Genomic DNA, 16,608 nt, shown 5'->3' with positions numbered 1-16,608 from the left:
AACCCATTTCACCTCCCCTCTTGAACTGCCTGCATGAGTAACTTCAACTTCTTGCATGTAAGAATAACTCAGCAACCATTCTTGCTCGAATAACTCACAGCATGCCCAGAGAAGCTTGCAGCCTGCCTCTTGTCCTTATATTCACAAGCGGAAGCCAAGCACATGCCTTTTTGCCTCTTCTTAAGCACAGGAATGAAATACAGCCCTCATGTACAGGCAATAATAAGCTACTTGAACAACAGCCTCCTGCTGTTCTCCAGACCTCTGAAGGGACTGGCATAGCACCCGGCTGAATGTCCACTGGTGCTATTAAATTATTTCTGTTAAATACCTCTATTCAAGCCCTTCAAAGGCAAAGTGCCTCTAATTGGACTGCACTGGGGTGCTTTAAACACACGGTCCTGGTGAGATCTGAAGCAATCCAAGCAGAAGGAGAACATCCTCCTCAGGGAGCTCGCGTAGGGAACCATCTCGCACCAGGTAGAGACTCAACATGACAAGAGACAGTATCTATTAAAAGTGGCCATTCTCGGCAAATCGTCTTGTGCGCTGTACTTTCATAATTGTGGGGTTTGAGACATTACCACCTAACTTCTCAACGCAAGCTCTGGAATAAATAAATTTCATGGTCCCTGCCCCACAGCCTCTGGTCTAATGACCCAGAGGTCAGTGCTCCCTTGTATTTTGAAGGAATGGTTGCCATCTGATAAGGATTCTGGTTCCCACTAATTGTCCCTTGTAATGAGCCTTCATGAAATGTAACTTCTTCAATGCTTTTCTCTGATCTGACGGATTTGGACAGTCCGACACTTGGCTCTGTGTCAGCATTTATTAGAATGCCCACTCTTATTTTAAAAGAGAAACACCCAAGCAAAGCAATAGCGATGTTCAAACACAAACACAACCGTGATGGAAATGGGTTGGAGCGAGGCTATGGGAATGCCAAATCGGGGCAGGTCCAGTTTGGAACAAGAGCAAAGCCCTTTTCCACCCCAGTAGAAACGCCTTTTCCTAGCCATTCCCACAGCTCACCCCATCTCTCCTAACAGATTCAGCCTGCAGTAGGCACAATGATGGCAGTGATGACCACACATTGCATTAATTGAGCGAGTTTCTCTCTCTGCCTGGCTGTGATGAGCACCTCCTCTGCATCTCCATCAATGCCTCAACCGACATCCCCTTTGCACCCCTCAGCACATCTGAACAAATATTTCATTTACCAGACAAATCAAAGAGCTTAATCCAGTGTCTGAGCACTAGATTAATTTTTCCTTTAATATATATTTTAACTGGAGTTCCAGGCCCAGGGCTAATGAGGTCTGCCAGGTTTTATCCGGGGCAGGAGGGCGGCACAGCTGCCGACAGGGAGCATTAGCCTGCCTGCTGCACTACACAACTGTCAAAGACCATATTTGCTTGATGCTTAAATTATTAATCCATTCTCTTCAGGTTTGTTATCAAATCATCTCAATTGTTTTGCAGTTTATTAAAAATGTCCTGCACATCTGGTCTAATCAGCCAGAGGAGAATCGCCCAATTTGACTGTCAATAGCAATCGCAGGCTATCAGCTTGGTAATCACAGCACTTTCTACCTCAGCAGCTCCCTTTAATCACTGCTGATGCAGAAGGACTCCCCCAAGTGCTACAGGCACAGAGCAAGCCATCACGCCACTCTCCATAGAGCCTTTTGGGGTGGAAAATGCAGCCCAGCCGATGGAGATCCATCACCATCAGCAGCGCCTTGGTTAAACGTCCACCCACACCTGCCTTCACACACCAACCCCAGCTCCGTTCCTGGGACACGGGGTATCAAGACTCACGGCATCGCCTTTCCTACACACCACAAAACCCCTAAAGTCTGGAATTTCAGGTGCTTACATGTAAATCCATGGAAGCCTCGCAAAGACAATGACCCAGGAAGGCACATACTAAGGATAAGCCATCCAAAGAAGTCGACAATTTCTTCCTGGTACCTGGCTGGCTGCTGGGGTTAGCCCCCAGCAACGGGCCATAGCCTGTACATGTCTTTTCTTCTCACCAGGGAGAACCTCATCTTTCGTGACATATTCTCAACCAGTTCCCAGACTTAAAATTTCCTCAATGCTTTGAAGAGTTGGCTTGTGTTAAATACAGGTACAAGGAGTTTGTCCTAGGAAAAGTGTACGGGAACGTGGTCCTAAGGAAAGTATGGGGAAACGTGGTCCTAGGAAGAGTATAGGGGAACGTGGTGCTCCTGCTTGTTGCACTGGTGTAGAAACAAAACCAAGTTACAGGACACGCTGATCCACCTCCCTGCCGGAACCACGAGTGTGCTGCCCAAGTCTTACCCATTAATCCAAGACCACCTTAAAGCTTGAGAAAAGGAGTTATCTGAGAGAACTGAGGCAGAACTATTTAAAGATATTTGTTTTCCACATACATTATCGTTGTTGGCATATGCACAGCAGTTATTTTACAGCAGAATTAACTGAGACAACTCCGTGGCACAAACAGAATTAGGCATAGCAGGCACAAAAGCAGTCAGCTTCGGAGAAAGCAGGTGCAGGAGCTGCTCGCTCCCTGCGCTGTTGAAGGGCTACAACATCACAACAAGTCACTAAGTACCTGCAAGTCAGAAATGGTCCATTATTTTCAATGCACAATTTAATTCATTAAACACAGCGTTTCTCTTTCTGCTCTGCCATCAGATGATGCTTTTAAGCACGATTGCTGTTTACAATTGTCCAGAAAGCCTGTTGCTCCCACACTCCACGTTTCTCATTATTTTCCCTCCTGCAAGAGTGTCACTCGGTGGGCAGGTTATTCTTCCCCAGCTGCATATTTTGAGGAAGAGGATTTATGAAGTGCCAAAGACCGGCAATTATGAGCAATTGTAAGGATCTGTTCTAGATCTAAGGTATAATAAGAGCTGTAAAAATAGCCATAAAAACACACTCTGTGTGACACCTCCTGTGTTACTGAAAGGGCTTTTGCCTTCTGTGGCAGAAAACCTCACCTCCCCAGAGTGTATTTGCTCAGGCCACTGTAGCACAGCTCAGGGACTAAGGAGGGAGGTGACAGAGATGGCTTGGAGCAGTGGACAAAGAGCTGGTGTCACACTCGGTGAGTTTGAGCCAAGAGCTGGATGCCCATGAAGAGATACCGGAGAGAGAGGCAAGGACTTGACAGGAACAGAGAGACCAGTCTGGACTGCAGCAGGTTGGTGAAACATCAGCATCGAGAGATTTAACTTGTACTGGAGGAGTGGGTAATTCATGAAGTCACGATTGGAGATTGGCAACACAACTCTCTGAGAACACGGGAGAAATCTTGCAGATTCTGAGACGTGTGAGGTAGGAAGCAGACCGGGAGCAGAAAGCGTCCTGAAAGTGAGGAAAACTTCTCAAGAAGCACAACAACCCCCAGGCCTTGTGGCCAGCCAGGATCTCCCAGTGCTAGCTGCTGTAGGAACACAAGGCAAAAATCTTGTGCTTTTAGGGTTTCCTCAAAGTTCCCTGCTGAGCTAGGCTAATGGACACACACACTGACCATTGCCAAAGGAGCCCTGTAAAAGCTATGTAAGTGTACTCCAAAGAAAATAGGAACGCTCTGACATCTATTATTATTTGGTGACTATTTAAATATATATACATATACATACATACATATATACATATATATATATCATGACTTTCAAAGCAAAACAGTGACTCAGGTGGCCAGAGTAGGTCCCAAACAAAAATTTGACAAAGAATTCAATTCAAAAGCCAATTATCTATGGGGCTATTCTGGATTTCTTCAGTTTCTTTGGCCTTCAGAGAAACTATGATTGTACAGCAAAGGACTCATAAATCAAAGTGAAGGTTGCAAGAACAAATACCTCTGTCCTCAGCATGTCACCTGAGTCATGGACAGCCAGGCTGGTGACAGAGACCAGACCCTATCAACTCGAGTCCTTTTAGGCATTATTCTTTGCAAATTATATCAGACATCCTAGGGGATTGTATGATGAGTAGCCTACCTCGGCAGGGTGCAGGGCTCTGACACAGGAGGTTATTTCCATGAATTTATCTTTTACGTGAAGCCAATTAATCATCCATTAAGAACTGCAGATGCATGCAAGTTGAAAGCACATAGAAAATACAATGGGCAATGCAGCCTTTAAAAGACCATAGGGAGAGCTGAGCTTTTCAGGGTTCTGAGAAATATCTTTTTTGGTGAGGGGTATTCAACACCGCACTGCCAATTTGGGGGATTTGGGGTGGGACAGCAATAGGACAGGGTAATTCTGCCCTGTGCCCGTCACGTGGTAGAAGCTAGTTCAACTCCCTATATCCAGGGCAGCAAATAAGTGCAGCCACTTAAACAAGAAAGAGTTATCAGTGTAGATGCTTTGCAGGATCCAAGGAGAAGTTTCCTCAAGGAGAAGTTTCCTAGTTCGTTTTCAGTTAAGGATGGGTAAAGAGTCATCATAGAATGGTTTAGGTTGGAAGGAACATTAAAGATCATCTAATTCCAGCTCCTTGCCATGGGCCCACTAGACCAGGCTGCCCCCAGCCCAGCCTTGAACACCCCCAGGGATGGGGCATCCACAGCTCCTCTGGGCAGCCTCAATACCCTCAGAGTAAAGAAATTCCTCCTTATATCTAATCTGAACCTACCTTTTTCAATTTAAAGCCATCACCCCTTGTCCTGTCACCACACCCCCTGACAGAGTCCCTCCCCAGCTGTCCTGCAGCCCCTTTAGGCACTGGCAGGCCACTGTGAGGTCTCCTGGAGCCTTCTCTCTTCTTCAGGCTGAACACCCCCAGCTCGCTCAACTACAGAAGTTACATACCAGGATCGGTCAAAGCATGAACCTGGTTTCTGTATAACCCTTATGGTTTCATAACAGCCACTTTGCAGAAACAGACTCATCATCCCACCCAAGCACATAAAGGTTCCAATAATGACAAGAAAACTAAAACCCTTAATCTCTTCCTCCTTCTCTTTGCTGCCCATCCTATCCCTACCAGGGCTGGAAGTCTGCAGGAGCAGAGATGGCAGTGTTTTGTGGCAGTCTGTCACTTTCTGCTAATCTTCCAGTGCTGAAAATCATTTTAAATCCATTCCTGTCTTTTTGCATTTGCATAACTGTCTAGAAAGAAAACTCTAAAAAGGCAGAGCCTGATTTAGTGTGAATGAACATGTCATAAAACATTTCCAACTCTGCAGCACTTATGTAAATCTTTCATGATTTAAAAGTTGCCAAGTTACCAATACTGTGAGTATTATGAAGTACTGGCCTTCATGCTCAGTGTATACAAAGAGACGATTTCAAGTTAGGCTTCCCTTCGCAGAAGCAATGTTTGTTTCCCCCAGAAAATAAAAATGTTATACATGGAAATTATTTGCATTCATCTTCAGTGCCAAAATACATTTTGGGAAGGTTGAAAAATGTGCTGACCGTTTTGGTGAAGAACAAGGATGTTTATCATGGCATTTTTCTGTTTGGAAGGGAGTTAAGGTAAAAATGTTTTCTTTTGGTACATTTAGAACAATTTTAAAGCACACCTACATCTTCCTCTCCTGAGCACGCATGTGGGCCCGCAGGGCTGCTCTAACCCCTGTGGGCTGCCCAGTCCCAGCCTGAGGTCAACATCTGCCACCAGCCATTGCAAGAAGGACCTGAAGCTCTTTTGAACAGAAGACGTCAAAGGAAATCCGTCCACAAGCTGCAGTGCAACATCTGTGAACCCCAGCTTGGCCTCCCCTGTGTGCCAGGCTCACAACCCTGCTGAAGTGCTGCACGGTGTGGAGGAGCACCGCGCTGCAAAGAAAGCTGGCAGCAGGAAGGAGCTGGAAGTGGTCACATCGCCAGAGGAGCCCCCTGCATGGATCTGCAGCTCCTAAGCACCCAGCAACCTTCACCCTGCAGCAGACCACAACACAGCCCAGTAGATATTGAAGTACTGGCACCAAGAGCTGTGACTACTGCAAAACACAACTATGCCTCAAACAGAGGCACCCACCCATGTTGGACATCACACACTGGGGCCATGCAGGCACTACACAAGGTGAACAAGGGGATGTGCCTTACCTCACTCCCCAGAACAAAGCCATCTCTGCCCCCAAAAGCAAATAAAAGGGTGTTGACAAAGGAGCTCCCTTCCCACCCTTAGGCCAGGAGCAGCCCTTCCCCTAAAACAAGAGCCTTAGTCTTCTCCTCACAAATAGGGTGGCTCAATATGCTTTCCCCCACCCCATCACTGCCTGCGCTTTTTTCCACTTTTCCAAGAACACACCTTTTTCCCAGGCATCCCTCACCTCAGAAGCTTGCCACAGGATTTATTTATAAGAACGATTCTTGTCCCTCAAATCGGCAGAACACCTCTGGCAGAGAAGCTGGGAGATCTCAGAGACTGATTTCCCAGGGAGATTTCCCACAGCAAGAACTACCTCTGCTCCTGAATAGAAGATGATCGCAGTCTCTAAAGTTTCTCTCAGCACTTGAAGCATGAGTGATAACAGACAGCTTTGCTTCACATGCCAGTGCAGCAATATCAGGGAAATCACCATAGTCCCCTGTAAGAGAAAAATGCAAACTGCCAGCACAGTTTGTTTCCTTTAGCTCCCGAACGCTGTCAGCATAGGTCCATCAAACCCTATTACCAGCTCCTAACGCAACCAACGGTACAGCCTCAGCATCCCCGCTCCTTGCGCAACATGCATTAGGATGTGCAGAATCTCTGCTTTATGCCTCTGAAGATTTATTAGAGAGACAAGGTTTCCAGAAGGAAGCAGCACCTAGTATTTAATCAACTGGATGCAGCTGAAAGTGTAATGAGTACACTCACAGGCCCAGAAGCTTCTTTTCAAGTGTGACACAGGCTGAAAACCTCAAGCTAAGCACAGATTAGGAACAATTGCTCCAGGTTTAAGTTAATTATATAAACCAATTAGGCAATCTAAGGGGAAAATGCACCTGTAACAGAGTACAGAAATGACGAGCACCTTTTCTGCAGTACCAGGAAAGGCAAGAAGTTAGCATACATGATGCTGAAAGAGCTCACAGTGGGGGGAAAAAAACTGTCTTGAAGTCAGTATCTCACTTGAATTTAGGACGTTTTATATTCAGAGCTATAAATTTTTACCTCTCCGGATGCCTTTAGAAGGTTTTATAGCTCTACTTTGAAGAATAAGCTGCAAGTTCAAGTGTTTGTCTTTCTCCTGTAGGTATTCCCACTGGACTGGGGTCATCAGGAGGTTTACTTCAGCTCCTATCACACCATATTCCAGCACTGCACTGAACAAAGTCTATCACCAACCCCTGGGAACAACAGGAACCCAGCTGGCCACACCATGGTGCCGGAGCACAGAGCGGGGGGCTCCTTGCCCCTTCCAGCACCCCCTGTCTGTGGGCATAAGTGCTCAGCTGGGAATAGCCATGAGTTCGTTTCCTACATGAACACTTGCCTCAAATCAGTGCCATTTAAATATAACCTGCAATGCATTTGTTCCACCTGCTGTCAATCTCAGAAAGTTCTGTGAAATTCTCCAGAGATTCCTCTTTAATAAGTTTATTGACTTTATGCCAGAAGCACACCAAAAACAGAGAACAGGGTCTATTTAAGTGAGACAGATTTCACGGCAGAGCAGCTAAAAATAAAACCCAGAATATGAAACAAAAATGTTTTCAGCGTAAAGGAGCAGGCTCACCATAAACATTTTTGAAGGAGGATCCTCTTCACAGCCAGCACTCCTCCTGTCACCCGGGCAGCACGGAGCGTTCAGCCCTACGAGGGATGCTCTGCTCCTTATGAGCAATGCAGACTACTCCGTGAATGTAGTCAGCAGCAGCAGCTGCTCCTTTTACTCCAACAGCATCTACTCCCTGGATAGACCATGGATACCCTACCCCTGAAGTGCAGGGCTGTCTCATAGAGAAGCCATCCTTATGCTTTTTGACAGCATTGCATTACTCACTTTAAAAACAAGGAGGTTGATGCAACATGTAGGCAACCGCTTCTGCATGCACAGCCAGGACTTTGTTTCCCCCACCAACCCAACAGGGGATGCATTACTTACGCACATTTCCTACAGCATCACAGCAAACCATGTCCTCCTGCTGCCCAATAAAATGGGAGCTCCACAAATGAGCAACCTGCTAGGATCCTGTTCTCCCATTCAGGTGCTGTTTCTCAGAATTAACGACATCACATCTTAGGGCCAAACAGCATAGCAGTTACCAGCAGGGACAGAGAGACAGGCAGGAGCACAGCAAGAGCAAACAGTCACTTAATCTTTGTTTCGTTGGTAACCCTGGGTTAAAAAGACAACAAATATCAGGTTCATGCAGGCAAAGGCAGCCTCAGGCATGTGCCACCTGCGTCCCCAGCACACCTGTGCTTCTAAGCACATGGCAGCGCTGTTAGTGCTCTCTGCGTGCTCACCCCATCCCCTCACACCAACGGGATCCAGGCTGAGCCCATCCGGCTGGGGGCAGGCAGGACAGACAGACTGCACTGCCCTGAGGAGGTGCCAGCAATCCTTCTCCACGGCCTCTGGCTTGTCACTGACTGGAAAACACAGAGGTTTAGACATCGGGTTCAACAGCACAGGCTCAGCATTTCCCTCTCCTTTCTGAGAAGGAATCGGTGCACCCCTTCTGGTGCAATGGAGAAAAAAATGCAAAAGAATTCAGTAGAACTGTGAAAGGACAGATGCTAACAACTCATTTTCTTTTGCAGCTCGCAAAAGCCAGTGCAAGATCAGCAATTATATGTGCTGGCTTCAAGACAGCCGAGCACTGCACCGAGCTGGCCCCACAGCGCTCTTCCCCCCTCTCAGAGGCAGCGGGTGGCAAAGCTGAGCACCCTGAGTACCTGATCCCAGCCCTCTGGGCCTCCAAAGCTCCACAGATGCTTTTCGAGGTCTCTCCCTGCCCTCATCTCGTCCAGACTCCAGCTGCTGTCAGCTCTCTTCCTCCAGCATTCCCTCGCTGCTGCCCCCACCGCCACATTTGTTCCCCCCCAGACACCTTGCAGCCACCCCAATAACCACTGGCACTTCCCAGCTCCCAAACATCCCCATTTCCACCTCAAAATCTCTTTTGCAACCATGATAAGTTTAGCTTTGCTGCCCAAAAAATCTTAAGTGGACAAAACCGGATTTCCTGAGGCAGGGAGGAAAGCTTGAGCTGACTCTAAGCATCCTATCAGATATTGTATCATATACCATCGGATTGCCAAAACAGGAGTGCGCTGGGTTTTGGATACCCACAGATATGAATTAGTATGGTACTGGTGTGTGTTACAACAATGCAGTTTCATACACAGAATTTGCCAAAGGTTTGAGTTACCTGCCTTGACTGAGAACCGCAAAGGAGAAAAAAATGAAGCCTGCTTCCAGCCAAAGGGCAATAACCCACGGCTGTACTTTCAGAACAGGGCGATTTCCTGTTATATCACATTACTGTGGCTGCATGCTGAGACATGTCACGTTATATTAAAAACAACAAAACCTGCAATCTGTTTCCAGACCAGACATCAATAAAAACAACCGTAACAATCAGCACTCTGGGTACCTGTGAGAAAATTGATAATTTAGTACCTCCAAAGAGCTCTTTCCATTAGAAAGACACCAGTAAAAACAAAACCAAACAGAATCCTCCAAACGTGCTCACTTCAGAGCTTTATGCAGCACACAGGGACGAGAAAAACCAAATGGATCTGGAAACGGGGCTGCCCCCTTGTGCCCTGTAATGGGGAGGACAGGCAAAGGGAATTGGGTCTGCAGTGACAAAGGCACCTAGAAAACTAGCCCAGGTTCGGACACAGCTTTACCCACGCCCAAACACAAGGGAAGACGACACTTGTTCTTCGGCTGGATTAGTTCCCAAATCAGAAATTAAGTTTCCTGCTCAGCAACTCACTGTTTTGTGGCCCGTTTGCTGCTTGACTCACTGCAGACACCTCCAGTGGAGCTACCTGGATGCCAGCTGCCTTCCAGCAAAGAGCTGTAACGGACCAACACGGCCACGTGCAGAGGTGCAATATGGCACTAGTGCCTGGAGAGGAAAAAAAAGAAAAAAACAACTTTAATCCCAAGCCACACTGGTGAATGATGCTGTGGACAGTCTCCTGCCTACTGGCACCTACCTCAAGAGGACAAGAACACAAAGACAGAGGATGCCCATCCAATTTGCTGCTGTGTGAGGTATGATCTACAGCCTACTTGAATTAGTACAGTTCTTTGGAAGAAATATAACCAAAAAGCAATGACGGTGATGCTGGTTGCCATCTCCTGCCAACTGGCCTTCCCATCCCAAAACTTAACCTTACCCCTTTCAAAGAAGTGCAGCTGAAAACACTGGGACTTTTCACACCCTTAGCATGCTCCAGCCTCATAAGTCTTTGATATGCAGCACTGGTAAAGTTCAATATCTAGTTGTAGAAGTGTTTCTGCAAGGCAAGCTAACCATGCCTCCACACTCTGCTCTCTTCGCATGACATTGCGAGGGGAGAGCTGAAACCCAGACCACGAACAAGAAGTTATCCCCAGTAAGGTGAGGGAAGGTTTCCCTCCAGCGCCCTTAGCTCCGATACCTTGAGGAAAGCAGCCTCCTGCTGCAAGCACAAGCTCTCCTCCAAACCCTTGGGCTCGAGGCTCACCGACTCAGCCCTTTCAATGACTAGCACATGAGCTACCCCGAGATAACACCGGGGTAGCCAAAACCCAGCTCGCCTCCCTCTGGAGCAGGTACCTGTGGTCAGGAAGGGTTGCTCCTTTGGCTAATGGCTCGCCGAGTCCTGTTGGAGCAACTAATCCAAGGCCACATTTGTGCTAATAGCCCTAACCCCGGACACAGGTTTAATTTGTTTAATGTTAAATTTAGGGCTTCGGGGGCCTCTATAATGAATTTCATTAAACAGAAAAATTCTATGATGTAGTATTTTATGATTAATTAACTGTGCATAAAAATGGTAATTATAATTATGCTCATAATTCCACACTCTCGTGTCATTATCATAATAATTGATCAAAATGTTTTACCCCACAAGCATTTTTAAAACTGCAGCGCAAGAGCAAAACCTCTCAAGCCCGCACTAAACACAGCTCTCGCAGGCAATCCCCAGATACCGTCTCTTCATCCCAGGACTTCTAACACAGCAGCCTTTTGAACAGCCATGACAACTTCACCAAAAAAAGCTGTTTGTTATGACGGGTAGGGAGAAAGGGAGATGAAAGTCCATTTGTAGATGGAAAAAGCCTGCTTCTGATCAGGACGCAGTCGAGGAACAGACTGCAGTTTCACTTTGAAAATGGCCAGGTGCCCTACTTTTCTGCTTTCTGTGCGTGGCTTCTGATCACAGGCTGCATCAAAAGCACCTATTGCCTGGTTTTGAAGATAATGGAGATTAGACGAGGGAGATCAAACAGATTAGATAGGCAGCTGAATAATTATCCCCCTACCTTTAGGGTTGCATCACATCGCAGCCAGGGATTGGAAAAATGCTTTGAAAAAGAGGTGGAAAAGTATTACTGACCTAAACTGCCATAGCTGTAGCCCAGGAATAGAGGGATTAGACAACTGCCTGTAGCAGCCAGAACCCGAATCTCCCCATTTCAGCTATCTGCTCCAAGCCACGTAAGAGATAGTGTTCTTGAATGGCTCAGCTGCCTCTGTTTTGGTCCTGACTCTCCTCAACAACACTTCTTGAGGAGTTCTGATCATGCCAGCCTTTGCCTGTGTCATTCCTTACCTCTGCTGGCATCTCTACTGCCTTTCTGGATGATTTTGCTTAGAAAACAATAATATTCTCCAGCATCTTTCCCATGGCTACAGTGGCATGGGTCAACCATTCCCTAATTTCTACCAGAACTCTGGTCACACAAATGGGGGACGTTGTATTCACTGGCTTTAAAAATCCACAACAGGCATCAGCCTTCTGGAATACCCCAAACATGGCCAGAAAATAGGACGTTTTCACGTCCCGGCAGCCACAGCTTGTCAGGGCCACACAGAGCTTTAACTGCGCGTTTTGCAGCCAGTGTGATTGTCACTTCAGCAAATCCCTTGCTGCAGAGACAGCAAAGCAAGTTTTGAAAGCCTGCAAGTACCAGCAAAACCTAGAGTCTTCCAAAACTGACATCACAGAGCACATTTCTTTTTTCCTCCTCACCATGTCTAGTTTGCTTTTCTACATTCCTCTCCCTTCAAGAATCTGCTTTTCCTCTGTGAGAGCTTTTTACCTCTGATCATTCCCACAGCCAGCTGTGCCAGCCTCCTGGTTTCTTCATCTCCCTGCGTCTTTCCGCTTCTCCAAGCAGTCTTTTAGGATTACCCAAACATCCTGAGAGCTCAGCGTGACAGGGATGCTCTCCATCACGCCGGTCACTCTTGCAGCACCCCTCCAGATCACACGCACTGCTCCCTCTCCCGCTGGCTTCCAGCAGGCTCTCAGGTCACTGTACGATGCTGCGGCTGTCCCCAGAGCACGGCTGCCTGCCCCACAGAGAGCATCAGTGTCGGTGTGGCAATCCTTCTTGCTGCCTTCAATGGGTGGATGAGGTTTTTGGGGTAGGTACAGCCCTGGGATTCCTGTGGAGAGATTGTTGATGATGTCAGCACAGAAAAGGCTCCTTTGTGTTCCCCACCAGCCACACTCGTCATCCTCCCTCATCCCCAGCACAGAGGCCAAGGCACGGGGTCCGTTTGTGTCACCTCTTGGCACGGGAAAGGAGCAAGTCCCCTTCCCAATGCTAAGGTGATTGAGGGACCCCCCGGCAGGCTCTGGCTGTCTGTGGCTAGGTCCAATTTATTTCTTACCTTCAGTTCAGCTCGAACAGGGAACTGTTAACCACCTCTGTAGAACAGAGGCTCAGACACACACCACCACCCATGCTCACCGTGCCATGATCCAGGCAGAGTTTTGGTGAAGTGCTTTTCAGGAGCGAGCAAGCTCACGGTTCTGGATATTGGACTCCAAAAGGAGCCTGTTTCTCAGCGAGTGGATGGGTTACTGCAAGCCCTCACCACCAGCAGATTTATCGGTTCTTCTCATATCAACTTCTTCCTGTACTTCTGACCTTAACTTCCCCCAGTGCAGCGTTCATCTTTTCAAAAATGACGCTTATGTCTAGACGCTTATGTGAGCACCCCAGTTAATTCCAGTTAATTAGTTCCTTCCATCTACACTGAGCACTCCCAAAAATCAGCTTTCCCCACTGAGGATACCCTTGGTAAATGGATGGAAACAACTCCCACCAGCAATGTTTTCAGTCAGCCTTAAAAGATGGAGCAGCAAGATGCGCCTGGGGAACTGAGGGACTGTGTCTGCACTGCTGCGACGTTGTGAGGCTTCCTGCAATTCCAGGTGGTGTCAACTCAGCACTAAGAAGGCCACTTCAAGTGCCACCTAGCCTGGCACAGCCCCTCTGACCCTTCCACCTCTGCCCCAGCTGCCTCTCGGGGACCTGCACAAGACAGTGGATCAACAAGCAAATCTTGCTGCCCTAGAGCACATCTGGATACTTTCCAGAACTAAAATATCTTCAAATGCACGGGGACTGCAGCAGAAAGCCAGTGCACCTACCCGGCCCAGACTTCCTTATCCCTGCAGAGCAATAACCTGGCTTCCACTAACAGTTTTCTCTGCAGAGAACCAAGCGGGATGGCTGGCTGTAAAGCAACAGCAACAACTTCGATCTCAGCTCATCCAGTGCTTCCCAATTACAACTTGGGTGACGCAGGTGCACAGGAACTCACAGGACAGCTGACAACAGTCTCCTGCCCAACACAGTTTGGCAGCTATGGCCATAAAGCTTTCGGATATTTGGATGAATACGGAAGCAGCTGGGCAGCAAGAGCTGCCCCTGAGCTGCCAGCCAGGACAGGACACCGTCTCCTTTCCTTCCGCACAGGAGAGACTCAAGGACTTACCCAGAGCTCCACTGCTTCGTCCCAGAACAATTCTCTCTAGGTGTCTGAGGCCTTGTTACCCCTACGAAGCTTCGTGAAGCAAACACCTGTGGCGGGCTGCATGGGACAAGACATTAATCACTCACTAGGAGGAACAGGAATACCTGTCAAGTGCATTGCAAGGGACTAGGGCATGCTGAGATGATCAGTCAGTAGCAGCAGCACACGCTGGAGCTGTGCTCCACACGCGCTTCTGGCTATTGCAAACCTCCAAGAGCCGTCAGATTTCAAGAACGGCGCTGCAAACTGATCCCAGCCTCCATTCAAGAGCATTCAGCAATTTGCTAATATTTTATTTGGCAAAGCTCCCTGCTCTGCATGCTCACTACAAGTTCTGAAGTGTGAAATATAGAAGTATACTTAAAAAATACAGTTAATACAGAAATATAGGGCAGTTGAATAGGACTGAAGATTGAATAGGACTGAAGAACAACCAGTATCAAGCTGAAGAGAGCAGTTTCACTCCAGTAAACATGGGCTAGAATAGATTTCTGCTTGCATAACAGGAGAGAAATCCAACTTGCAGATCTTCATAATGCTCATACATCCACCGCACAGCCAAAAAGGAGCAAAGACCTTCTACTGGCTGTGCTTTAATCACTAAAGACTTCTTGGTTCCCAAAGACTTGCTCAGGGCACATCTAGTGTTACCACAACTTTGGCAGGACTGAACAGTCCCACATATCCCCGAGCAATGCACAAGTGGAGAAAGCTGCAGCATCTTTTCCCTCTTTCCTGAGCTGCCCTTGTCAAGCCCAAAGCCCAGAGTCAGAACTCTATCCAGGGATCTCAGCAAAATGGGTTTGTTTCCTGGCAAAAACAAAGTTTGCCTCTTCCACATCACCACTTGATCATCATATGCGTAAGGTCTTCCTGGGGCTGGACTTCTCCCCAGTCTTTTAGAGCTGCTGAACCCTTTCAGCATCACCTAATTCGTCTGGAAGCCTTATGCCAAGCGTCCAACCCAGTGTTTTGGGTGGCCGTTTGGGCAGGAGGAGACACTCACTCTAGTTTCTATACCAATAAACATCGAAGAAATTAACACTGATCAAGTTTAAACAATTCTTTCTGCCAGTGGTTCATTCAAGGCACTGAATTCCTCAGGATAACAGGACTGGGAAAGGAGGAATGGGCCCTTCTGCAAATCGAGTCACTGCCCGTGAAGGGCAAAGCTGTCTCCTACATATTCTGGGCACCAAGATGAGCATGAGGGAGGGAAGGCACTCAGACAACCCAGAGCATCTCTGGCAGATAAATGTTAATCCAAGTTATTGGACTCCTGGTAATGCTCAGCCTGTCTGCAGTTGACAGGTCTAATTTCTGTTAATGTCTCACAGCCATAGCTCTGGAGGGTATTTAAGGAACTAGGAGCTGAAAGCCAACCCTCCTCCAACACAGAGCTAATTTTAGACATGAGAAGCCGTAAGTGAGGTGCCCGACACAGATGGAAGATGCCCCAGAAGCTCGGTGAGGTACCAGACGGGAGGGAGGGGACAGAGGCTGCACATCAAGACCAACGCACACAGCGTCCTCAGCAGGCTTTGGTGGATGTTTGTAGGACAGACCCTACACACAGCTATCCTGCACTGCGTATGGACTCAATACCATCACCTTGAGCTTCTCTCACCCCTGACACCAACCTGACACAATGACTGTGCTCAGAGCCGGCAATTCCTCGTGCCTGCACGGTTCTTGGCACAGCCGCTGCTGGCCTGGAAGGGGCACCAGCAGGCAGGTGACTTCTGCACACGTGTGTGGGACATCACGAGCTGTAGCCTTACTCAGGCTCAAACAAAAACATGTTTGTCCTTCAAAATGAGAAGGCCACACACTTCTGCGCAGTCTATTCCAATTAAACAGCAACATGCTCAGAGGCTGTGGAGGAAGTCGTGTTGTAAGTCTGGATTTTGCATTGTAAGGGATCTCAGCCTCCTTATTCTGATAAAAACTGTCTGCTACCTTTCCTTTTTAAAGGCACCCTCAAAATGTAAATTAAAATATATCCATCTACAACACAAAACACTAGGAAGGGGAAGGGATTCCCTAATTTCAGGGAAGCTTCTGAAATACCTTCTCTACCTTCCTCACTCCTGAAGGCACAAGAAATGCAGATGAAACAATGCATGTTGTTTGTCGAAGTCTGTTTTGTTGGCTGCCCCATTCAGCTACACAGACGGGTGCAATAGGGTCGTACAATTGACCATACAGCTTGGCACCCAGCTGTAGGCATCCTGCAGCAAGGGAAGGTGCAACCATTTCTCATCAAGATACAGAAGACGCCCTACTTCAGACTCGCTCCATCCATACAGAACTCTGTACCAGCTCTTTTTGGACATACGGTAGGTATACAGTTACATGACCTGGAAAAAAAAATCCTCCTTGTTGCTCAAACCACCATGAATACTACTTATAACCTCCCTGAGATGAACAGAGCCCTTGCTTCAAGGGCATTAGGTCTGAAAGCCATCCTGGACCACAGCCACAAACTGTCCAGGACTTCACATCCCCTGAGAAGCTGAAAACAAATGAAGAAACCTCAAACATGCCTTTTTTTTTTTTTGCTTTGGGTTACTCACACAGATCTGTGCATTAAGTCAAGTCCCATCTAACACGTGCACACTCATCACTGCTGCTGCATTCATCCAGCTGCCAGCATTTCAAGCCA

At 47.5% G+C, this 16,608-nt stretch overlaps 1 protein-coding gene across 13 annotated transcripts in view; it reads right to left on the bottom strand.

Annotated features, from left to right (window-relative positions):
• Window positions 1-16,608, bottom strand: part of LOC310900771 (uncharacterized protein) — a 332,787-nt gene that overhangs the window by 290,272 nt on the left and 25,907 nt on the right. For 12 of the 13 annotated variants that reach the window (XR_014585368.1, XR_014585370.1, XR_014585371.1 and 9 more), the window contains exons 2-3: window positions 12,215-12,563; window positions 9,894-10,028 (exon numbers count right to left, since the gene is read on the bottom strand). The gene's annotated coding sequence lies outside the window, so the exon portion shown is untranslated. Of the gene's footprint in view, window positions 1-9,893; window positions 10,029-12,214; window positions 12,564-13,904; window positions 14,001-16,608 lie in introns of all 13 variants that reach the window. The other variant, XR_014585369.1, reaches the window with a different exon arrangement.

Source organism: Anser anser, assembly GCF_964211835.1.
Source record: "Anser anser genome assembly, chromosome: 5".
In the NCBI taxonomy this organism is placed as follows: Eukaryota; Metazoa; Chordata; class Aves; order Anseriformes; family Anatidae; genus Anser; species Anser anser.
This window is presented reverse-complemented; position numbering and strand designations above follow the sequence as displayed.